This window comes from Peromyscus leucopus, chromosome 2, assembly GCF_004664715.2.
Source record: "Peromyscus leucopus breed LL Stock chromosome 2, UCI_PerLeu_2.1, whole genome shotgun sequence".
In the NCBI taxonomy this organism is placed as follows: Eukaryota; Metazoa; Chordata; class Mammalia; order Rodentia; family Cricetidae; genus Peromyscus; species Peromyscus leucopus.
Window position 1 is genome coordinate 67,623,123 of NC_051064.1, and position 24,460 is coordinate 67,647,582.

Here is a 24,460-nt window from a genome sequence, read left to right on the forward strand (position 1 = left end):
CCTTGGACTTGTTGAAAGGATGCTGATATCTTCCTCATGTTCAGTGTTCTTAAGTCCAACAAAAGCAGCATGACTATTGAGTAAGTTATTGGCTTTGATTGATGAATATGACTCATTCCTTCTCCCTTGCTCTATTTTTGCCTCAAATGAACTTGGGCTAAAAATTGGACCATTCATATATTTGAATAGGCATGTGTAAAGGTTGCTCAAAAAAGAAGGGGTATTAATGAATCTTAGCCCTTAACATCTTCATGAAAAGAAAAATGGCCTGATGGTAGCTTAATGATAATCCAAATCTACCTGCTGAACACTCCTGAGTCTCCAGCTACTGTTACTACTGAGCTTTATGACAGGCCTCATAATAAGGGAAGGGAGGGGTTACAGTGTAAACAAAAACACCCTGAAGCCCCCAGAGATTCACATTTAGAAAGTAAAGTCTGAGCTCTACCACAGCAGCTTCCAATACGGTCAGGCACAGAGACCCTTAGTTCCTTCTGAAGAAATCATACAAATGCCTAATGGACCACTCTTCAGACTGGGAGGGGCAGGATCCCTACAAGGCCCCTGAGTCACAGCCACCAAATCACTAGGATTCCCTGAAGCAGCTGTTAAGATGATGATGGTAATCAAGACTGAGGAGCCAGGCAGTGTTCACTCATGTCACAAAGGCATAAGTCCTAACAGTTTAAAGAACAAAGCAAGATGCTTTCACTGGTAGGAAAACATGCAAATCAATAGTGAAATGTGCTGCACCAGGGCCAGTGAGAAACTTGTTCTATAGTAGTCTAAGAATTGTGACTGAAAATAAACAGAAGACTACCTAAATATGGACTCCAGCATCCACAGGGAGAAATGTGTTCTAAATGGAAACTGGCATTTTCCACACACTCTCCCCGCTCAAACAGGTAAGACTGTACAATAAGCAGCATTGAAAGAGGGAGGACATCACAGAAGGAAACAATAAGATAATGGACAAGGATGGACATTCATACAAATTAGAGTTTAGAAATCAATTTTAAATATTTTAAAAGGATAAGTATCTCAATATAAATACTAAAGAAGGGGGACTGGAGAGATGGTTTGACAGTTAAGAGTACTGCCTGCCTTTGCAGAAGACCTGGGTTTGGCTTTCAGCACCAACATGGCAGCTCATAACCATCTGTAATTCCAACCCAAGAGGATCCAACATACTCTTCTGGCATTCTCAGGCACCAGGAGTGTATGTGGTGCACATATATGCAGGCAAAACATTCGTAAACATAAAAAATTATTTAAATTTTTTCATACAATATATTTTGATCATGTTTTTCTGTTCCCCCAACTTCTCCCATATCTGTATTCACCCAACTTTATGATTCTCTCTCTCTCTCTCTCTCTCTCTCTCTCTCTCTCTCTCTCTCTCTCTCTCTCAAAAAATAAATAAATAAATAAATAAATAAATAAATAAATAATAAAAAGAAGCAAAAGACCTATAAGTCAAAAAATACCAAAAGTCCAAAGCCAGGCTGTGGTGTGCATGCCTTTAATCCCAGCACTCAGGAAGCAAAGGCAGGTGGGTCTCTGTGAGTTCGAGGCCAGCCTGGTCTACAGAGTGAGTTCCAGGACAGATAAGGCTACACAGAGAATCCTTGTCTCAAAAGAAAGAAAGAAAGAAAGAAAGAAAGAAAGAAAGAAAGAAAGAAAGAAAGAAAGAAAGAAAGAAAGAAAGAAAGAAAGAAAGAAAGAAAGAAAGAAAGAAACAAAGAAACAAAGAAAGAAACAAAGAAAGAAACAAAGAAAGAAAGAAAGAGAAAAGAAAAAGAAAGAAAAAATAGAGTCTGCCTTGTGTTGGCCAACTACTGGGCATGGGGCCTGATGGGGTGTGGTAGATACAGCTAGTGACACTCCATTGGAAAACAGTGATTTTTCCCTTTCCCTTCTCAGTGTATAAGTATCTCAGTGTAAGTATCCGTTGCAAAGAGCTTCTTGCTTAGGGTTGAGATCCTGTGTCTACTTTCCCTTCTCAGTGCCGACACCCTGTCCGGCTTGAATCTGTGCAGGTTATGTGTGCTCCTCCAGTCTCTGAGTTCATAAGTGCACCAGTCCCGTTGTGTCTGGAAGACACTGTTTCCTTGGAGTCATCCATCCCCTCCAACCCTTACAATCTTTCTGCCTCCTCTTCAGCATAGATCCCTGAGCCTTGAGAGGGGGGCTTTAACAAAGACACCCTCTTTAGGATTGAGTGTTCCAAAGTCTCTCGCTCTCTTCACATTGTCCAGTTGTGAGTGTATGTGTTAATTATCACCTACTGCAAGAAGAAGCTTCTCTGATGTGGGCTGAGTGAGGCACTGATCTATTGGTAGAGTAATCTGTCATTAGGAGTCATTGTATTTCTATATACCCTTAGCAGAATAACAGTAGTAGGTTTTCCCCTAGGCCCATGACCTATCTATCTAGTCTTGGGTTTGGGCTACTTTAGCAGTGTCAGGTGTGGATGCCATTTCATGGAGTGGGTCTTAAATAAAAAAAAAAAAAAAGTGGTTGTTACTGTGGAAACATGGTCAAAAGAATGATGCGAAGCATGGTAAACAATGCCTCAGGAAACTATTGTGGAATATTAGCTGAAGATATGTTACATTTGTTGATGCTATGGAACATTGGCTTAACATAGGTGTGTTGCATTCTTTTTTTTTTTTTTTTTTTTTTTTTTTTTTTTTTTTTTTTTTTTTTTTTTTTTTTTTTTTTTTTTTGCTTTTGAACTATTGTGTGCTGTCAACAAGATGTGTGTGAGTGCTGGTTGCGCATTCTTTTATGTTGCATTTGTTTAGCTCTGTGAAGCTGTGTTACTGTGCCTGTCTAAAACACCTGATTGGTTTAATAAAGAGCTGAACAGCCAATAGCTAGGCAGAAGAAAGGATAGGCAGGAATGCCAAGAGAGAGAATAAACAGGAGAAAAAGAGAAGGAGAAATGAGAAAGGAAGGAAAGAGGATACCAGGGGCAGCCACCCAGCTACACAGCAAGCCACAGAGTAAGAAGTAAAGAAAGATGTACAGAAACAGAGAAAGATAAAAGTCCAGAGACAAAAGATAGATGGGATAATTTAAGTTAAGAAGAGCCAGCTAGAAAAAAGCCAAGCTAAGGCCAGGCATTCATAAGTGAGAATAAGTTTCTCTGTGTGTAATTTATTTGGGAGCTGGATGGCAGGACCCAAAGAGCATAAGAGTTAAAAAATAAAATAAAATAAAATAAAATAAAAAACCAGGGCAGAGGACCTTTTACCTCAAGTGCATTTTGTTCCCTTGATTGTTTTTGGATGTGATTTTCTACCTCCTGTGTTAACCATTTATACTCACTTTATAAGAAATGTTTATTCTTGTTGGATGTCAGGACATAACTATAGAACTCAATCTTGTCATTGTGCTCTGAATCTGGATATGGCCTTCTGCCTTGCTTTCATGCTTTCCTGGATATAATCTATAGTACGTGCCAGGCAATTGTGTTTAAATTGGTCTGTCCTGAGAAATTTCCAGGAAAAGGCTGCTCTGTTAATATTTCATATGTGCTTACTGGTGTTTATTTACATGTCTTTCTGATGACCATGTTTTTCTGAACTTAAACAACCTTCCTTGGGTTATTGCTTTCTTTGTGTCATTCATGTATAAAAGCACACTGAAACTAGAACAAGATTGTCTACAGCACTGGATTGTACTCCACCCCGTTCTTTCAGGGCCTCAGATCCTAAGTCTCCCAGATGCAGATCTGCACAGGTCCATGGAAGGTGACAGGTTGACAGGTGACTCCCGTAACATTTCTACCGCTGTTGCACCAGAGCAGCTTGCAAGTGGGTCACTACTCGAAGTCATGGGACTTGAAGGTAGGTGATAATTATGATTATCTTTCTCTTCCAGCACCATGCAGAGTACCTTCCTAATACCACAAACCTTAATTAGCAGGGGTGAAGCTTCTAGTTAGACACCAGCTTGATGTCTCTGTGCATGATGACATAAGTAAGTATTGTCAACAGTAGAGCCCTACTATCAGGCTGAGGAGAGCAACCAAGCCTTGGTGATATCCTGTGATGTTGGAGGCCAGAAAGCTGTCCATGTGACCCTTCTGGCCAATGCCTCAGCAAGATGTAATCCATTCCTGGCACTGGAGGTATTGCTTGGTGCCATAAGATGTCCAGTTGCGTCACTGTCTCCCTTATTATTGGGTGCCTCCATTTAGACTCCTTTTGAAGATGGACATATTTTAGGATGCTTCTACAGTAGCAGGCTTTCATATGGTTATTCAAATGCCCTTTAGTCTTAGTTGTCCCTCCGCATATCCCATCATGCACATGTCTCTCACATCCCTCTCATACTAAATTCTCCTAATCTAGGAAAACGTTTCTTCTTTTATCTCTCTCTAACACTGTATTCTATTTCCCCTTCTCTTGAAGATCTTCTCCCCTCTGGTCCCTTATCAGTTAAGCAACCTCTGTGTTTGTTTGGATTATAGCACACAAACAGAAAACTTTAAAGCTAACTCTCACATATAAGAGAAAAACTACAAAGAATACATGAAGCTATATCCAACATTATATAATAAGGAAAGAACAAATTAAAACAAAATACAATACTCGGGTTTTATTTATGACACAGACTAAAAGGAAGAAAACTCTAAACTATTATCCAGAGTTGATAAGAAAATAAAGAAAAACAGTCCCCCACCGAAGTAAATGGGAGGTCAAACTGATATAGTGATTTAGACGGAAATTGGTAATATATATAGAATTTTAAAATATATGCAGTCACTTCCAAGAATCCATGCACAGAAACCCTTACACAATTTCCCAAAGGTATATATCTACAAGAACGTTCACTAGAGTCTTTGCATTAGCAACAAAATGGAGATCATTTTATTCATGCTTCAACAGAGCCATGAGAAAGTCAGGTATGTGATTAATCTTGCTTACCAATTAACAAGATCTAGAATCTCCTAGAAGATGAGATTCTGGGCATAACTACAAAAGATTATCAAGATTAGGTTAGCCTCTGTGAGTGTCTGTGATGGATTTGGTTAATTGAAGTGGGACGAGACAGTGTCCTCTGGGCTGGGGTCTATGAGAGCATAAGAAAGATAAAGCAAACTGACCATCAACATTCATCTCTCCCTGCTTCCTGACTGTAGATACAATGTGACCAGCCACTTCAAGCTTCTGCTACCATGACTTCCTCAAAATGATAGTCTATATCCTTGAACTTTGAGCCCAAATAAACCCATTTCCTTAACTTTCTTTAGTCAAGGTATTTTATCACAACAAAAGGAAACATAATTGATACAGTAGGAGTCACATCTCTGCCCTAATAACTGAAATGCAAGTCAGGCAAGGAGCAAGGGAGGTCTGGTAGCGTAAGCAGCATAAGGAAAGAAAACAGGCATAAAATAAAGTGGTGGCTGTAGAAGGAGGAAGCAGGAAGGAAGGGAGTCTATTTTTATGTGAAGCCATGGGGGAAGGCTTCCCTGGAGGGTAACACTGGGCTAAGATTAGAAAGATGTTCTAAGCCAACCCAGCAAGCTCAAGGTCTCTCTCCACAATCTGAAGGATGGGGATGTGGTGTGCAGTGTGGTTACAGGATATTGTATAAGAGGAAAAAGGAAAGAGATGAGATTAGAAAGGAAGCAGGGGCCCAGTCATTTAGGCTTTGAATTTTAGACTTTAGATGAAAAGTTTGGGTTTTATTCTTGAAGGAAAGTGGAAGCCATTGGAGTATTAATGGGGGGTGGGCATGACCTGCTTTACTATAATTGAAAGATTGCACTGGATGCTGGATGGAGAAAAAACTGTAAAAAGTAACAGGGGGAGGAAGAAGAGCAGGTAGAAGGTTCTGGTGAGATGTAGGAGATTTGATCAGGCTGAGAACAAAGCAAAGCATGATGAGTGCCCAGATATGCTCTCAAAGTAGAGCCTGCAGAACTTGCTAGGACATTAAACTTGTGGCCTGACAGCAAAGAATGAATCAGGAGGTCCCCCAGCTTGGGGCCTGGAAGATTCTGAGGGATGGTAGCAAATTCACCAAAACAAGAAGCCTGGGAAGGGATCAGGTACAGCAGAGAGAACCAACAATCCCATGTGGGACTTGTTAAATTTGAACACCCTGAAAGACAAGCGAAAGCAGTGATTAAGAAATATGCTTGCAAATGCACAGAAAAAAGTCTGAGAGGTTACCTACCTCCCTACCAATGTAGAGAGCCGCTCCAGGAAGTGGATCTGGGGGTTTGGGGAGGGGACGTGGAGGGGAGAGGAACATTTTGCCGTGTGTGTGTGTGTGTGTGTGTGTGTTGTGTGTGTGTGTGTGTGTGTTGAAATTTTTACAATGAATCTGTATTAATAAATTTAAATAAATAAATATAAGTAATAAAAGGCTGACTGAATGATGGTTTTCTGATTCTCACAGACATTTTTCTTCAAACAAAAACTTTTTCTAGAATGCTCTTCTTACCTCATAGACACAACAAAGGCTCAGCTGTCCCCTCCTCCCAGGGTCCACCCGTGGCCCCCAACCTGAGGAACCCCACCTCATCTTCCTCTCCGAGTCCCTCTCCTAGGTTCCAGCTCTTTCATGTACCTCTCACTCCACATACAGACTTAACTTGTCCATTTACATATTTACTTATCTCCCTGCTAGAATATACCACTGAGGAAGCAGAAATCTTATATGGCCATCTCCAAATAATGGCAGGATTTGGAACCATGGAGTTCATTAAGTAAATATTCTCAATTAAAAATGTACTTCAGGAGCAAGAAAAAAATGGCTCAAAGGCTGTTTGCTGTGTAAGGATGAAGATTGTACCTCAGATCTCCAGAATCCATGTGAACGCCAAGTGGGCTTGGTGACCCATCTATAGTTCCAGCCCCAGAAAGGGACACAGGGGACTGACCCCTCCCCCGCCACTCCTGAAGCAGGACTGATGTAGACATATTGATGAGCTCTGGGTTTGAGAGAGCCTGCCTCACTGAAGAAGGTGAAGAAAGAGAGAGCAATGTTAATTCCTGTCATCATCAATCTTGGACCTCCAAGTAGACACATAACCTTGTACATAAAGATCCATCCATATATGTGCCTATACACAGTCAAATAAGCATACACACACCACACAAGGCACAAATGATAAATAGAAAAGAAAAAAAAGCATCCAATGTATCTCCAAAGTAAAAACAAAAAAGTTAAGCTTTTTCAATTGAATAGAGGCCATGTCCAGAATCTCATCCAATAACCTTCTTCTTTCTTTATTTTATTTTATTGATTTGTTGGAGGTCTTTTGAGACAGGGTAACCATGTAACCCGGCTGACCTCAAATTTACTCTGTAGCTGAGGATGACCTTGAGCTTCTCATTTTCCTCCTCAGTCTGGAAGTGTGCCACCATGCCCTGTTTATGCCATGCTAGAAATCAAACCCAGGGCTCCATGCGCTAAGCAATCACTCCACCAACTGAGTTACATCCCCAGCTCCTCACATCATCTTCAAAGTTCCCTCCTTGCCACTGCCACTGGCTGCCTTGAGCTACATCCATAGGCTCCCAAGGTCTGGCAGGAAATTGATAAGAAAACCACAGGATTGCACAATGACTGTTTTTTCTGGTGCCGTATCCAAAAGTCTACTTCCCTCCATTCTTAGAATTCCCACCTCCTTTAGAATCCTTCCAACTCCAACCAGAGTATATTTGGTCCAGAACTTGGCTACAAGCTCCATGAATCCCATTCCACATCCCCAACTGCCTTTATTCAGGCATTACTCCTCTAAGTGCTCACCAAGTCACCATCAAGCACCCATCCTGACTCAGTCCTTAGATGAACACCACAGATCCAGACACAGTCTGACTAAGACCCCTCTGTTCACAGCCTCACTGAGGAATAACCTAGATGATAGACAATTCAAACAGCAGGGGCTAAGGGAGCCTCTTAGTATTCTTGCAGATCTCATAAGCATGTCAGTCAGCCCAACCGTCGTTCTCAAGCCCCACAGTCCAAAGACCAAATAATCATGATGTGATAGAGAGTCGCTGCCTTTGGGCACTGTCTTTATGAGACATGGATGTCAGCTCTCTGCCGACAGGCAGGAGAAACACCATCTCACTGTCTTGCCTGGCCCTGGTGCCACTGTAAGCAGGTGAACAGTCACGCCTGGTACTTTCTTCACTCCCTTCTGTGGCACAGATCTTTAGCCATGCTCCTTCTTAGCTCAGCTCAGGCGTGGGCTCACCTATGTGCCGACTGACCACACTGGAGCAGCTGAGAGCCCGGCACAGAGCCAGGAGCCCCACCCGAGCTCAGCGGCCCCGCCCACAGCCCAGCCCTACACTCTCAGGCCCGTTATGCAGGTTAGAATTGTCTTCCCTAGTCCCAGGATCCCTCAGGACCAAAGCCTTAAGAGAAGAGGCCAGACCAGTGGAAAGATAATTGGAGAAGGCTGAGTGAGCAGAATGGACCGCGTCCCCAGAGCCCAGCACACGGTGCTCAGGGGCCACCTGCTGGCAGTCAGGGGCATGTGTGACTCTGGGGGAGGAGCTGCCTAAGCCAGGGTTCCTACACATACACACTGGTACCACAATCATTTTATACACACACACAAACACACTTTTTTTTTTACTCTTTGGGGGACCCACCACCCAGCTCCCAAATAAATACACGGAGATTTATTCTTACTTATGAACGCCCAGCCTTAGCTTGGCTTGTTTCTAGCCAGCTTTTCTAACTTAAATTATCCCATTTCTCTTTAACTACGTTTGCCCCTGGGCTTTTCACCTTTCTTTAGTCTATGTGTCTTTCTTTCCTTCTTACTCCATGGCTGGTTGTGTGGCTGGGTGGCTGGATGGCTGGGTGGCTGGGTGGCTGTGTGGCTGGATGGCTGGATGGCTGGGTGGCTGGGTGGCTGGGTGGCTATGTAGCTGTGTGGCTGTGTGGCTGGCCCCTGGCATTCTCCTCTCTTTCCCCTTTTCTCACTCCTCACTCTTCCTGTTCTTCTCTAGCCTAGATTTCTTCTCGTATTTATCTTCTCTGCCTGCTAACCCTGCCTGTCCCTCTCTCCAGCCTAACTATTGGCCATTCAGCTCTTTATTAGACCAGCCAGGTGTTTTAGACAGGCAAAATAACACAGCTTTACAGAGTTAAACAAATACAACATAAAAGACTACAACACACCTTTGCATCATTAAACAAATATTCCCCAGCATAAATGAATGTAATACATCTTAAAATAATATTCCACAACACACATCCCACACATACAAACATGTATGTGCATATACAGAACTATGCAAGTTCATACATACACACACATGAGGCCCTTAGCTTAAGAATGCAAGAACATGGACATAATACAGTGCCATGCACTGATATGTGTGCATCCACTTACACATACAATATAAAGGTACACACGTGTATACATAGAGACCCTGGTCCCTGGTTAAGTTCCTCGCTCCACATGGCCTCTTTTGTAACTTATACCCTCCCAGATATGCCCAGAGAGACAGAAGTGTCAGATCTCTACCCCACCAAACCCTGCTCTGAGGAGTCAGGTGCTGTTTCCTCCATGGCTCAGAGACCAGTGACCCCTTCACGAAATCTCAGCTCTACCTCAGCTCTAGAGGTACCTACCCACACATGACTTCTCCTCACATGGAACCCGGGGCTTTTTGACAATTGTATAATGGCATAGGTGTGGCTGAGCAGCATAAGGACAAAGACGAAGAGCCCTGACTGACAGTGACTTCAATATGAAATGGAACAGCTCGCCAGGTGCTACAACCAGGTGGCCATCTCCGGCAACAGAGGCCTGGAAACCAGGAAGGAGACAGGGGATACTCCTGAGCTCCCTGGGCTTTCCAAGCTGGAGCTTAGAAAGGCAAGCCTACATTTCTAAGGGTGTGTTCAAGGGATGGCAGCAGCCTCAGAGGCCCAGATTCAAGGACAAGGAAAAGGCTACTGTTTACTGGCTGCTGTGTGCAGGCGTGGTCCATTCCAGCCTTGCTTCACCGTCCATCACCAGTCCCATTCTTCCCCTTCTGTGTCTTTCAGATTTTTCCGCAGATGCACTACCAAGTTTAAACTCCCACTAGTTTTTCACTAGGCAGCTGGAGTACACTCCTATTTGGACCACTTCCCCTTCCTCTTCCCCATCAATCAACCCCTGTAGAACTCAGAAGGACCAACCTTAGCCACAGGGAACAACGTCTTTCAATGACTTTCAGATTCTAAGGACCAAGACAAAAATCCTAATTTCTGTTCTGAATGCGACTTTCGTCTCCAGGATCACGGCTCACCTCTTGACCTTCAGTGTCCCTGCTCTTTCCTGGTTCTGCCCCATGCCTCAGACAGCCTGCCCCTTCTCCAGTCTCAGAGGTTTTGAATCTCCTGTCCCCACCCTGGAAGTCCTCCTTCCACTCTCTCCTCAATGTCACACCCTCTTGGATGCCTTTTTGTGCCCTGACATCCTCTTTGTGTGTAGCTGTCTATCACCCAGAATTGCTATTTAGGCTGTTTGCTGATTTGCTTATGTCTATTCTTTCCCTTAATTTCAGAAAGGGCAGGGACTTTGTCCCTTGATCATATTTTTATGTCAAGTCTCCACAGATTGTACACGCTACATTCACTGATGATTATTTCAACGAAATCTTACTCCAAACAACATCCTCCCATTCAACATGGCCGTGTTCCAGAGAGAGAGAGCATGAGGATGGCAGCCCAGGGCCAGGAATTAAGGTTAGCACAGGATCATCAGTCCCTGTCCTCAATTCAACTCATCTCATCATCTGATCAGTCCCAGGACTTCCCTACATCTGTTTAGGTATCCATTATCCAAAGAACAGGCCATGGGATTGGGGTTGGATAAGACTGAGACAGGCAAGCTGCCTTTGCAGGAGCTACTACATGACTCGAGGGAGTGGGACTAAAAATGGCTGAGCCTTTCAAGACAACAGCAGCAGAACCTTAAGCCAAGAGCAGCGACTTTCTACAGCATGTGGACTCAAGACCTGTACAGGCATAGGAGCACAAAACCAATCCTGCTTTTCGACACTGTCAAGGTGATACTCAAAGCTGGGAGAGGCCTCCGTGCAGCTTAGAGAGCATTTCCTAAGGACCTCACCAGTGCCCAACATTGAGAAGCGTGGAGCACAGTAGAGGAAGAGCAGTCAGTGCATCACGAAAACGATAACATGCTTGTGCATCTCTACTCCACTGGAGGCCAGCAGGGTGGGCTGCTGTCCATAGGCAGGATCTCAGCAGCCATCAGTGAGATGTGACCATGCAAACACAGCCTGGAGAGTCCTTGTATCCAAGAACCACTTTACCTATACAGACCAGAAACCCAGGGACATTTGCTTAGCATTTGGCTAGAGGTAGTTAGAGAAAATCTGGCTGAAGATAACTAACCCAGGTGCTATGAGACTTGATGATGCTGATAGAGTCAGGTCCCCCCAGGTCCTCCACTGTCTGTAGGATGGGGAGGTTCACAGAAAGAAAAGTTTCCACAGGAAACGGGGATGTTGATAGTCTAGGTATCTCGCTGGAGCGCTGTACCAAAACATGTCTTAGCTCTAAGCTGACAAGCTGCTTCTGGTCAACTGAGCTCAATTTTCTCATCTGTAAGACAGAAATAACAGTAAGTCACTGTGAGGACAAAATGACCTTCTGCAGGTTGAAGGGACCTAAGCTGCAATCCTGTACCTATAATCGTTTCTAACAGTGTTCGTGTAAGAGTAGGCAGCAACTGGTGGGTGATCCAGATGATCCAGGAAATGGGGAGAGGAGGTAGTTCAGTCTTAACTGTAAAGTGGGTATTCAATATAATAGCAGCATTAATTATAATACCATCATCTGATCAGTCCCAGGACTCAGCAGGCCTGACTGGACGTTTGTCCCCACCTCAGCAGACCTGTGCCATCATCTTTCTTGAGCAAAATTGTGACTGTCTGATTGGCAAAGGCAGTGTTTATCTGAAGTCTCTGGCTAGTGGATAAATAAAAAGAAATCAAGTAACTAAAGAAAAAGACCTACAGATACTCATATTACTTTGTGCACGGAGGGGAAAGTATTCTAATCACGGTGTTGAGGGTCAAAAGAATTGTTAGAGTTGTGATGAGAAATAGATGATATAACACAAAGAAGACCTGAGGCGGGGGAGGGGGAGATAGCTCAATGAGTAAAACCCCTTGTCTCAGAAGCCTCACAACTGAGTTCAGATCTCCAGGACACACACGAAAGCTGGGAACAGTCACACAGGGTCTGAACTCCTGATAGAAACAGAAGAGTTGCTGGAAGCTCACAGGCCAGATAGCCTAGAGCACACACAACAGTGAACAACAGGAGACACCCACACTGGAGGTCATCCTCCGACCTCTGCATGCACACCCAGGCTGCTATAGCCACACACACAAAGCCTGAGCCAGGACGCATTCATTGTAAGCTTTACAGTTATACCACTTGATACTATCATCTGCATTTTATCTGTGCAGAGCCAATGGGGCACCGTGAGGGCATGTGGAGACAAGAAATCAAAACGCTGAGTTAAAAATGCACCTACGTAATTGTTTCAGGACATGTCCTTGAGCTGGCACTCAACTTCCTTTTCCTCTCTGCAGAGTGAAGATGACGATGAAGCCACCTCTCTAGGTGCGAGTCAAGGTCACACAGGTGTTGAAAGGACATCATTATCTATCAAGAAACGTGTGTGTGTGTGTGTGTGTGTGTGTGTGAGAGAGAGAGAGAGAGAGAGAGAGAGATGGTGTGTGAGAGACAGTGTGTATGACAGTTTGAACATGTGTGTGTGTGAATGTGTGTGTGTGTGTGAGAGAGATGGTGTGTGAGAGACAGTGTGTATGACAGTGTGAATATGTGTGTGTAAGAGTGTGTTAGACAGTGTGAATATGTGTGTGTAAGAGTGTGTTAGTGTGAGAGTATGTGTGTGTGTGAATGTGAGCATGTGTGTGTGTGTGAGTGTTTACTAGAATAGCTTATGAATAAGGGCTGAGTAGTCCAACAATGGCACTTATTAGAGAGGCTCAGAAGCCACGCTGCTCAGTTCACAAGGCTGGATGCATTAGCAGCTCTAATTGAGTACGAAAGTCCTGAAGATTCCTTAACAGTCTGTGGTCTTCAGTCCATGTTGGAATCCAAAAGGGCTGGAGCCTGGAGTCAGCAAGACAGTAGCATGGCTGCTGTGCACTCATAGATGAAGGCAGCGGGCGAGCGGTACCTTTTCTCCCTGGCCCTCTCTGTCCACCGGGCTGCTCGCAGGCCCTCTCTATTCACTGTGCTGCTCACTCTGGGGAAAGGTCTGTTCCCCTCAATTAATCTTTCTGAGAAATACCCTCAACAGACCTGCCCTGAGGTGTATTCCTTAGTTGATTCCAGATCCAATCAAGTTGACAATCAAGATTAGCCATCACAGAAAGCATCCAGCTATCCTCGGAAAAGGTACTAAAACAGAAAAGGAAAACCCAGGAGGGGGCTGCGGAAACAAAGCATCTGACTGACTTAAGCAGCTGCCCGTGACAGGAAGGCCAGAAGGCCAGGGTCCAGGTGCTGTCAGAAAGTCCATCTCTGATGACATCTTCTTGGCTAGAGGGTGATACCTGACCACTGTGTCCTCTCCTGGCCTTGGTGTGCACAAGGAGCTCTGCAGGTCCCTTCCTCTTCTTAAGGAGCCCAGCTATGGGATTCAGGCACCACCTTGACCTCACTCAATCTTAATTTCCTGCATAACATACTGCTCCAATACATTCATATTGCCACACTGCACACCAAGTCTTCAACAAGTATGGACATGGCGGAAGGTGGGGGCAATTCAGTTCATCACACAGACCATATTAAAATCCAGTGTGAAGAGGTACAGCTCCACTCTAGCAAGGAATAATGCTCTGGAAGGCAAGCCTGCTTTCTTGAATGGACCCTCTAGGCTTCCCTTGGAGACAGGCCTAGAGCATGAGGTACTGAGAGAAAGGCTTGGTGGAACACTTCCCACACCTTCTGTGGCCTGCTTAAGTAGACCTCACATTCAGTTTGTATCTGCCCAACCTGTTCTCCATTTCATCTCTAAAGTGGTTGGTTTCCCCACGGAACAGCAAGCAAAAATTTTATTTTTGAAAAGTGAAGTTTTAGATTTGGAAAAACTTCTATAAAGTGTCTGAGTCCCTTCAAACCATGTGAAGGGGGGGGGAGCTTTTAAATAAATATTTGAGTTGACACAGATTTTAAACAGCAGAGATGGATGGAGTCATTTTATTACAGAATTATTAAAAAGCTGTTTATTCCCAACTGAACAAAAACACAGATCAAATCCAAATGGCGGGAATGTGAACAGGGTTTGGGATAATACAGCCAGAGTGTCTGGGGTAACTTCTCTGGAAGCAGAAGAGCTTCCGCATGTTAAATTAAGTCCTCTGGCACCTTTTAAAATCTGAGAAAATCAGCTGCATGTTTCTCTAACGGGCTAGAGTTTGGGTGAAAATAAACAAAACTTTAAAATCACCCTGGCTTTGAAACTAAATACCTGATCACAAACCATTTCTGCAATGCCCACTGCCCTTGAATTTATTCGTTCAATAAATATTTATTCAGTTCTTACGATGCACCAAGACAGAACATCAGAGCCTGGTGATGTCATCGGAGATGAAAACAGACAATGCCTAGCCAAAAGACAGATCAACCATTGGCTTTGGAACCTAACCAACAGACCTGGCTGGGAACCCAGAAGGCAGCCAGACACCCAAGGAGGCACTAGGTTAGGAACTTAGAATGGGGACCAGACATGGACTAGCTACGTGACTGAGATCTATCAAGTTTTGAGGAGACTCAGCAAATGTGGAACCATTGTCTGACACAGACTTCCTGGTATAGGATAGGGAAGCAGAAAGCAGGAGTATATCATAGGCCACCTGGAAGTACTTCCACATCTCCATGGAGTCAGGTTTCTCCTCCTACCCCTTTGAGAAGTCCAGGGACCAAATGCATGCTATCAGGCCTACATGGGAAGTACCTTTACCCAGTGAGACCTCACTGGCCCCACAACTCTGAACGACCAGAAGATTGATGCCACTTTGAGTCTACCCACCTGGAAGGAAAGAGATGCCTGGTGCAGGATTGTGATTCCTGCCTCCACTAGGATGAATGTGAGACAGGAATGAGAGGGAAACATCCATGGAAACTGCCAAAAAGGCAAGTAGCCCAGAAAGTGAGAATGGGACTGACTGAACCCACCTGTAAACAGTGGGGTGGGCAGGGACGCTTTCTGATTTCAGGAAGCCGGTCTCATACAAGAACCCCTCTGGCCTTCCATCGTAATGCTTGCTCTCTAGACTGTGGGAGAAAGCCAAGAAGTAAGAAAGAGAAAAGCTCGAAAGTGTGTGTGTGTGTGTGTGTGTGTGTTAACATTTGTTACTGATATGCCAATTCCCAAGGTAGGAGAGACCTAGAAGCTGTCTCCAGCAGGCCCCCCTCCTCTTTCCCTGCTGCCTGAATGTCCCCTGTGCAGTCAGCCCTGTGAGTTGTCACCCCAGGCACCTTCAGCTCCCCAGCAGATGAGGAATCCATTAAGAACATACATCAATGCCCGGCATTCACTGAGCACACACTAAGCAACTGGTACTGTGCTAAACCCTCCCTCTGCATCATCTGCTACACCCCCATTTTACAGATGAAGCAACCACGGCCTGGAGAGATACAGGGAACATGTCTGAAGTCACACAGCCAGCTGGGAACAGAACCAAGACCCCCGGCTCCAGGTGGAAGGATATAAACCCTGTGGGTAGCCTCTACACTGGCTGCTTTCAGCCTGCTTTGCATCGGGTGGCACCGACCCTCACCCCAGCTGGTGAGATGTAATGGAACTCTTTAGCGAGTTGCCACATCTGCTGAGCCCAAAGTGGCCTCTGTGGAGTTCCTATGCATTCACGCTGTGTCTCCCGCTGGAGCCGCACAAATAGGAAAGCACTTGACTGGATAAAGTGCCTCAGGGTGTCAGAACACAGCAACAGAGTTCCCCTTTTTTCTTTGCTCCAGATCCAAGTACCTGGGCTCCACAGGCACATACACTACAGAGCTGGAGGCGGGTGGTTCCCAGGGCCAGTCTTCAGACTTGGCTTAACCCAGCAGTGCCAGAGTCGCCTGGGGTGTTGGGGAAATCCTAGCTCCTTTGGCAGAACACAAATCGGTAGATGTAAGCCCAGAAGTCCATGTTTTTTACAAGTTACCATGGGATTCCATTCAGAAATAAAGAAACCTGTTGTTTCAAAGAAAGAAAATCCTAGCTCGAATTCACAGGGCTCCATTCCAGCTAGCTCCATTTGGATGCACTCCTTTCAGTGCTGATGGTTCTAAGTCAAAAAACCGTCTTGAGACAGTTGGTTATTAGGCAAAGGCAAGGACAAGAATACATAATCCATATGACAAGAGATGCTATTAATCAGTAATGCACACGGGGAAATGTTTAATCCCAATATCTATTAAAAATGCAATCAAAACAAGGCAGAGCATTTTATAGCCATCAAATTTAAGACTAGCAATGCCCAACTTCAGGGAAGTTATAATGCCGTTGGTTCATTTGCACACTGCTTGTAACAATTTAAACTGATAGAATATTTTGCAAAACAATTCAGCACCATAAATCAAGGCCACTGGCCTATGTCTTATAAAAATGTCTGCTCTATGCCAAGTGCCATGCAGGTGATGGAGTTCCAAGGTACAAAGAAGACTTTGCTTGCTGCCTTCAAAAGGCACAAGGTACATGAGAGAAGTCTCGATTAAGTAATAAAGGTTAGTGGTAATAATGCATACTATTTATATCATTGAGGAGGGCTTCTCAGCTCTGCCTGGAAGTTCACAGAGTGTTTCTGGAAAGGCTGACAATTGATCTAAATCTGGAAGGAGGGGGTGACTGCAAATGTGAAGAAGTTTGGGACAAGCACTCTAGGCAGATGGAGTGGCCTGGACAGGTCCTTGGAAGCTTGCAGGCATTTACAGTATGCAGGATGCCAGAGGGACTTTCAGGGCCCCAGGGACAGTAGAGGGAAGTGGCTCAGGGCCATGGAGGCTCACCTGTGTTCTGATAAGGGTTGGGTTTGGCATGAAAGTTATAAGGAGTCAATGATGTCCTTTGGGCAGGGGAATGTTATGCCAAAGAGCAGGTCTGAGTCTTAGAAGTTCCTGGCTGTCATGTGGAGGACAGCAAAGGGACAGGAGTAGATAGGTTACCCAGGGATGTGGCCACAAGGGAGACAGTACAGGCCCTACCCGGGAGTGTGTCTTAGTTAGAGTTCACTATTGCTGGGACAAGACACCATGACCACCGCAACTCTCACAAAGAAAACACTTCACTCAGGGTGGCTCGCTTACAGTTTCAGAGGTTCAGTTCATCATGATCATGAAGAGGAGCATAGCAGTGTGCAGGCAGATGTGGTGCTGGAGCGAGAGTGCTACATCTGCAGACAACAGGAAGTCAACTGACTGTCACACCGAGGGAAGCTTGAGAAAAAGAGGCTTCAAAGCCTGCTCCCACCATGACACACTTCCTCCAACAAGGCCACACCTCCTAATAGTGCCACTCCCTTTGGGGATCATTTTCTTTCAAACCACAGGGTGAAGACAGGGAAAGGAATAGAAGGGTGAGAGACAAGGAAGGAATGTGCTCATACACACATCCCTGTCTCCCGGGCACTGGAAATGGGTGGGTCTTTGTGGAGTTTTAAGAAGTGAGTTGAAAATCAACTCAGAGCAAGAGCTGGAAGCTGCCCTTCCCAGGGGTCAGTGATGCTCTGACTTATGTGAGGAGGGCATTGAGGTCAGAGCTACAACAGCCTCTCAGATAGGGGCTTAGAAGAGGGATGAACAGTCCACCAGCATCACATGCCAAGATTTCGCCAGCTACTGCAAAAGACAGCTGTACCCTCAGAGTGGGGACAGGTGTCAGCGGTTAGCTTCTAAGGGCAGCAGATGCTGGATGAAGATTTGAATGGAGGAAGCTGTGGACATGTTTTTCTCTATCACAGTATGGAAGACCATGGAAGTAAGCAGAAGTGAGGCAGAGGAGATGTTGGGTTGCAATCCAGCCTCAATGGAGGCCTCACATAGCCTCCTGGCAGGCATTGACACTGACAGAATCCTTTAGAGTCATCTCTTATTGAAGAGGCAGAGGATCAGATGTTCCAGATGAGGGGAGGTGACTACATCAGTTACTTTTCAGTTACTGTGATTAAGAACCACACCTAAAGGTAATGTAAAGAAGAGAAAGTTTGTTTGGGCTTATGATTCCAGAAAGATCAGAGTCCATGACGGCAGAGCAGAGGTATGTCATCAAGCTACAGGCATGGTAGCAGGGACAGGAAGCTGAGAGCTCACATCTTGACCCACAAGCATGAAGGAGAGAGAGAAAGAGAGAGAGAGAGAGAGAGAGAGAGAGAGATCTGAAAGTGCTTGGAAATTTTCAGCTCTAAAATCCCACCCCAGTGACATACTCCCTCCAGCAAGACAACAGTTCCTAAACCTCCCGAAATAGCACCGTCAACTAGAGACCCAGTTTTCAAATACAGGAGCCTGGGGGGACATTTTCATTCAAGCCACTAAAGCAACTACTCTATGTTCAATGAACACATAAGTTGTCTACTAGCAGCTCTCTGAGCAACTGAGGAACCCACAGACCTCTCCCTGGAGTTGTTTGAGTAACCATTGTCATGTCCACTATACAAGTATTCCACCCTCTGGTTGAATTAAGGGAATCAGGGTCAGGTCCCTGAGAAGAAATGGGAAACAGAGCAAGAGTCCAGACACAAAATGCAGTATTCAATGGGGATTCTATGGGGACCAAGGAGCCAAGCCTTCCTTAGGGTCTATTGGTAGCAGACCAAGTGTGCCATGGTTCTTCCGGACCCAGTGGATTATATCAAAGCCATGACAGATACAGAGACAGGCCAGTCCCTGGGAGCAGTTGCTGGCCATGTGGGGAACAAGCACCTGACTGTACCATACGCATCAGAGCCCCAAACCTAGGTGCAGAGGCAGGCATGATGGCACACATCAACATCCTAGCCTAGGCAAGATGTGAACAACATCAACTAAAACCTGGAACCAGCCTACCTGCCCAGCATCAGGGTCATTTGGTAAATCAGTAGCTTCTGTGTAAGAGAACTTTTTTCTACAAATTAAAATAAGTGACAGCAATTTTTTTTTTTTTTTTTTTTGTTTTTTGAGACAGGGTTTCTCTGTGTAGCTGTGGCTGTCCTGGAACTCACTCTCTAGACAAGGCTGGCCTTGAACTCACAGAGATCTGCCTGCCTCTGCCTCCCTGAGTGTTGGGACTAAAGGCATGTGCCACCGCTACCTGACAAGTCAAGCAACCTTTAAACAATGTGAAACATCATTACATTCAGCAAAGAACACAATCAAAATTTCCACCTTGTCAACACACTTATCAAGAAGGTTTGCATCTGGACATTGGCAGCAAACACAGGAAAAAACACCACGGACTTTGTGATGCAGGGAGCATGGCTGGTTTTAATTCTGTTACCATAGATCTTTCCAGCTTGGCCATCTCCCAGCAGAAGAGGATGTGACAGGCTCCTGTTGGTGTGTGGCTGGCAGATGTTAAGTTCCATTTCACACTCACCGCGACGGCTGTGTGCAGCCCACACCGCAGGCAGACCTCCAGCCTGCTCAGAGATGGCTCTGGGGCAGCCATTAGATATGTCTGTGAACAGAGGGGCTTGGGAGTTGGTGATGAGGAAAGATTTCCAGGAGAGAAGCAAAGAAGGCTTCATGCTCCTTGTGTCAACAGTTAGTAAGTGTGATGTTAAGGGAGGCAGAGTTTAGGCTGGTGCTTTAATAATTGCTGATGAGCTGCAGCCCTCTGGATTGTGGCAGACACTTAGATACCAGGTCCAGGATGATTCAGAGGAGTTTCAGGAGTCAAAGACACTAACAGGAAGACTTTCTAGCTGGTGATTAAAATCCAGAAACCAGGGGCTGGGGATGTGGCTCAATGATACAGTACTTGCCTAGCCTTTGGAATGGCCTGATTTCAAGGCCCAGCCTAGTGGGGAAAATGCTCAAAACTTAAAGATGGTCAACTAGATCCAAACAGGACTGGCTCCTAAAGGATCTGGGGTTGCCCACAGAGAAGAGACACTGGGAAGCCCCTATAAAAATGCTTCATTTTAAACAGTCTCACTTACCCACAATTAGCCTCAGGTTCCCTACCTAGCTGGACTTCCCTATGTCCCTTGGACTTCTGATTCTTCTGTCTCTCTCTCCTGAGTGCTCGTGTGATAGGTATGGGCCACTAGGCCAATTCTGTACAGTGCTGGGAATTGAACTCGGGTCCTTGTGCATGCTAAGAAGCGCTCTACCACCAGGCTACATTGCCAGCCCCCAGTGCATTCTTGCTGTTGATCGACTAATCTCATTTGTGCTCTCAAAGCCCCAAAGTTTCCAAGACTTGTGTTACTCAAGAAACCACAGCGTCCTCCGCTGCTGATGCTTAAAAGAGTTCTGAAAGTAACCAAGAGGCCCTTATTGTGGCCTTTTTTCCCTGCTCTAAAAGTATTTTGTCTTTTTAATATCAATTTAAGCATCACTGCTGGTGGCATTTGAATATGGGCTAACAATGAACTTCCATTACAAGTTGTCAAGTTGCTTTAGACCCCATTTAATACATCCTTACTATGTCAAGTGACTTTGATTCTCATTACAATTCCCAGAGCATTCTTTTACAACTTTGCTGAAGTCATTCGCTAAATATTAGTCCACTGAGCTGTGTACCAGTAACTAGGCTGGGCATCACACCAAAGGTCCAGAAATAAACTAAGCCAGGAGTCGGGGGTGGGGGGGCTGAAGTTCACAAACTAAGAGGCAAAGGAGTTATGGAGAGTACGCCACAGGCTTCCAGTCCCCTCCCAAGGGAGATGCCGTCTCACCTGGAGAGGGAAGGACAACTGAACGCTCCCGATGGCAGAGGTGGTGCAGGAGTGACAGGAGGTGATATGGGAAGGCAGCGATGGAGACAGCAGTCTCCCAGGGGTTGCAGTGTAGGAGAGAAGCTGTGTCCTCAGATAACTACGGGTTTGCAGAACCACACTCAGCCACTAGAGGGAGCTCATCCTTTAGCATTGAAAGGGAGTCCACCCAGAATGTCAAAAAAATAGATCACGTGTAACAGAAGAAAACAAACTAAAAAGTACAGTTTGTTGTGGTTGTTGTTGTTGTTGTTGTTGTTGTTGTTGGTGGTGGTGGTGGTGGTGGTGGTGGTGGTGGTGGTGGTGGTGGTGGTGGTGGTGGTGGTGGTGGTATCTGTCTGCATGTGCACGTGTGAATGTACATGTGTGTGTGTGTGTGTGCATGTGCATGTGCTTTGTTTAATTGGTGTTCTGACACAGGACCTCTCCCAGTAATCCTGTCTGGCCTGGAACTTTCTATGTTGACCATGTTGGCTTTTCTATGCAGAGGAGGTTGGCCTTGAACTTGTTATGGTCCTCGTGCCTCTGCCTCCTCAGTACTGGGACTGCAGGTGTGCACCTCCATATCCAGCTATCTAATCACGGTTGTCATCAATCCGGTAGTAGAGCTCTACAGTTAGACAGAGGTCACTCCCGTGACTGTTTCCCAGTTCATGAACTAGACATGTGGTTTCCCGTCAGTCTGTGTTCTTCATCAGTTAAAATGGGGGAATACTTGGGCCTGTCCTACACGGTAATGATGATGTAAAACATTAAATTGGAAGTGTCCATGAATGCCTAACACGGTATAGAAATTCCCTACACTTTAGAGCCTTCTCTTTTCTCAGTGTGTTACGAGTATCAATGACTGAGAAATGTGTTTAAGTGAAATCGAGGGACAAAGAAGAGAAAATAGAGCAGAGAGAAGCACAGCGGGCCTGTGAACCACTTGGTGCTGGTGGTGTGCATCCCTCCTCATATCCGCTGAGTGAAGACATCCATATATGTGGATGCATCTGTATAAGCCCCATGGCTAAGCGAGACCATCACAAACAGATGGTAAGCAAAGAGCTACTGTAAAGTGTGGCGGGCATGTGGATCACAGACTGGGCTCTCTCCTCCTGCTGGATCCGTTCCCCTCAATCGTGGAGTCTTTATCCTGAGGCAGGGATGGAAATGCTACTTCACTGAGTTCATGTCATCCCATCTCTTATTTCCAAAACTACCCTTTCACTTTGGCCTTGTGTTCCCAAACAGCTGCCTCCACCTGGCATTCTAGCAAGTGACCCTGAGAAGGGTTATGACCGGACTGCAACAATACAGCTGGTAGAGGAGGAGATTGGGGTCAAACATCAGGTTCTCTTGATCAGTTCCAAACATCAGATGGAATGCTTTTCTTCTGCTCTGCAATGACTGTTTCCTGAAGCCAGCTGGGTCTGCTGGATCCTCTGATTTCTCTTAAGCAAAGTCCAAAGGTGAAGGGGATTTGCATTTATTAAGCACCACTGTGTGCCAGGCACTGTGCTTAGCACTCTAGTAACTCTCACACAATGCTCACTTCTCCGTATGGGAAAGATGAGTATCTCTTCTTCCCTGAAGAGACATCTGGGGCCCAGAGAGGCTGAGCAATATCTGAGGTCACACAGCCAAGTGGAGTGGAGAGCACAGTCTGGAGTTCTTCCTTAGCAGAACAAATACACTAAATACAGTTTAAAAAAAAAAAAACTTGCTGCGTGCCCTCTTTTGAAGATGCCTTTTCCTAACGTACCTCCTCTTTAGAGCTCTGCCACCCCAATTTCTGAATCTGTTCTCTGTTCTCCATGTTATAAACTGTTCTCATTTAATCCATCCTCAAAGGTTCCTACTCAAGTTACTCTGAAGTAACATCCAACAAAAGATCAGAATTTCCTGGTCTACAGACAGACCTAACTAAGGTTATTCTGTTGTCAAGTGAGGGTTCTGGGCCTAGAAAACCCACTTCCACGAATAGAGAAATGGCCTTTAGATTGAGCTGAAAGAGAGAAAGGGTTCTGGTCACTGATGGACAGAGTGTAGGGACCCAGTCTGAGCCTGGAACCCCATCTTTGGTGTGCCGTCCAGCTCTCACCTCAATCTTGATTGAACTAATCTTCAGTTAGCCACTTCATTAACACTGCCACTGCGGTGCCCCAATCAGGTTCAGCTCTCTGCAAAGGTCAGCCGCCTGTCCCCAAAGTCTTTAGTAGTTCCAGCCCTGCTCAAAAAGGTTAAGTACAGTCACTTATAAAACTCGGTGAGCCCCTGCTTAAAAAAAAAAAAAAAATTATACACTTCCAATATACAGCAGCACCAAGTAGACATCTCATTCCCAAAACGAAGAAGCAGGGCATAGCAAAGAATGATTGGACTGAAGCATGAGGGAGACCCGGCAGCAGGGTGATCACTAGATCCTACAGTTCCGTGTCAGGTATCCTGGGCTTGTCATAAAATTATCTAGGCTCTAAAGGGCCTGAGTAGCCACACTTCTCCAGTTCCGTTGCCTGCAGCACACAGAGACTCTCTCTTAAGCCATCCCGCCTCCATGCTGGCATCATGTTCCCATGAGTCTGGCATCTCTAACATCATAGAGTCTACATTTCGATTTAGAATTCACCTTTACAGCTTCACACAATGGCTTCTCACAGCCTTCTTGTTTCTTACTGCCTGGCCTCAGCGATTCTCCGGAATCATGAAACAGAACTCTATGACCTCCTCAATCTTGTATTCTTCTTGCCTGCAAAGCTAGTTATCATGTGGACAATACTTACAACTTTTGCTGTCAGCTCCAAAGGGGGCCTGACCCCTTTAAACCACGCTACTCTAACAATGGATGGTAGTAGTCAGTTCATTTTGTCCTCTTTGTCCAGTCCAGACCCTGCCCATGGAGTGATGCCTCCCACCTAAGTTAAGGTAAGGCTTCCCAAGTTAATATCTAATTTAGATCATCTCTAGCGGGCATGCCAAGATGCTAACCTAATCTAGATACCTCACAGGTGTACCTAGTGGCTTGTCTGCTGGTTGTTTCCATGTCCTGTCAAGTGAATAATCAATAGTAATCATTACAGTAAATTCAAGGCAAGTCTGGCCTACACAGCAAGACTCTGAAAAAAAAAAACAAAAAACAAAAAAAACTACCTCATTTTTTTTCCATGCCAGGCTAGCCTCACAATTTTACTGAAATTAACCACTACTTATTGCTTAGAGGCATAACAGTGCTGTGGCTGCTAACACTATGACTAACACTACTGCAGTTAGCCGAAAACAAGGACTCCTTCCCAGCTAGGCATGACCTTGTGACTTGATGATGGCTGATGGCAAATGAGAGACAGTGCGTGTACTTACTACTTCTGAATTATGCTCCCTGCTTGCTATTCTTTCTTAGAGGTAAGAGAATGCACAAGTTGGCATGAGTCAACTTTGACCCAGAATGACCAGGACAGTGCCCTGTGGAATGCAGGATCCTGAAAGTTTATGGCGTTATCCCTGCAGATGTGGGT